At 48.5% G+C, this 1,166-nt stretch overlaps 2 non-coding genes across 2 annotated transcripts; both read left to right on the plus strand.

Moving 5' to 3' along the window:
• Nucleotides 1-420: 420 nt before the first annotated feature.
• LOC123178610 (5S ribosomal RNA) lies at nucleotides 421-539 on the plus strand. The gene has a single exon (XR_006489713.1). It is a non-coding gene; the product is annotated as a 5S ribosomal RNA (ribosomal RNA).
• Nucleotides 540-906: 367 nt separating this feature from the next.
• Nucleotides 907-1,025, plus strand: LOC123178609 (5S ribosomal RNA). The gene has a single exon (XR_006489712.1). It is a non-coding gene; the product is annotated as a 5S ribosomal RNA (ribosomal RNA).
• Nucleotides 1,026-1,166: the final 141 nt, after the last annotated feature.

The following is a 1,166-nucleotide window of genomic DNA, read 5'->3' on the forward strand; positions in this document are numbered from 1 at the left end:
GAGAGTAGTACTAGGACGGGTGACCTCCTGGGAAGTCCTCGTGTTGCATTCCTTTTATAATTATTTTTTGCGCCTTGTGACAAACATGTCGCACGTGCGCGATATATATTAATCCCGTTATATTATGTTTGACGTTTGCGATATGTTTAAGCTCGATGCTCATTGCTCGCGCGTCTTGGGGCGGCTTTGTGGCGCGAAGAGCGCGTTCTGAAAGGGGTGGAAAAAACTCGTGTTGCTGCGGTATGGAGGGAGGGGTGGAAACCGTGGAAAACTCGTCTCCGTGATTGAGCGGGAGAGTAAGTAGTATAGGACATTATCCAAATTTTAGGGAAAGGTTGTAATGGTAGTGAGAATGTAGAATCGTCTTTGGAGCGGACCTGGGAGTGGCAAGCATAAGGGACGAAGACGGGGAAACATGTCGGATGCGATCATAGCAGCACTAAAGCACCGGATCCCATCAGAACTCCGAAGTTAAGCGTGCTTGGGCGAGAGTAGTACTAGGATGGGTGACCTCCTGGAAAGTCCTCGTGTTGCATTCCTTTTATAATTACTTTCTGCGCCTTGTGACAAACATGTCGCACGTGCGCGATATATATTAATCCCGTTATATTATGTTTGACGTTTGCGATATGTTTAAGCTCGATGCTCATTGCTCGCGCGTCTTGGGGCGGCTTTGTGGCGCGAAGAGCGCGTTCTGAAAGGGGTGGAAAAAACTCGTGTTGCTGCGGTATGGAGGGAGGGGTGGAAACCGTGGAAAACTCGTCTCCGTGATTGAGCGGGAGAGTAAGTAGTATAGGACATTATCCATTGTTAGGGAACGGTTGTAATGGTAGTGAGAATGTAGAATCGTCTTTGGAGCGGACCTGGGAGTGGCAAGCATAAGCGACGAAGACGGGGAAACATGTCAGATGCGATCATACCAGCACTAAAGCACCGGATCCCATCAGAACTCCGAAGTTAAGCGTGCTTGGGCGAGAGTAGTACTAGGATGGGTGACCTCCTGGGAAGTCCTCGTGTTGCATTCCTTTTATAATTATTTTTTGCGCCTTGTGACAAACATGTCGCACGTGCGCGATATATATTAATCCCGTTATATTATGTTTGACGTTTGCGATATGTTTAAGCTCGATGCTCATTGCTCGCGCGTCTTGGGGCGGCTTTGTGGC

Source organism: Triticum aestivum, unplaced genomic scaffold (assembly GCF_018294505.1).
Source record: "Triticum aestivum cultivar Chinese Spring unplaced genomic scaffold, IWGSC CS RefSeq v2.1 scaffold47171, whole genome shotgun sequence".
NCBI classification, from domain to species: Eukaryota; Viridiplantae; Streptophyta; class Magnoliopsida; order Poales; family Poaceae; genus Triticum; species Triticum aestivum.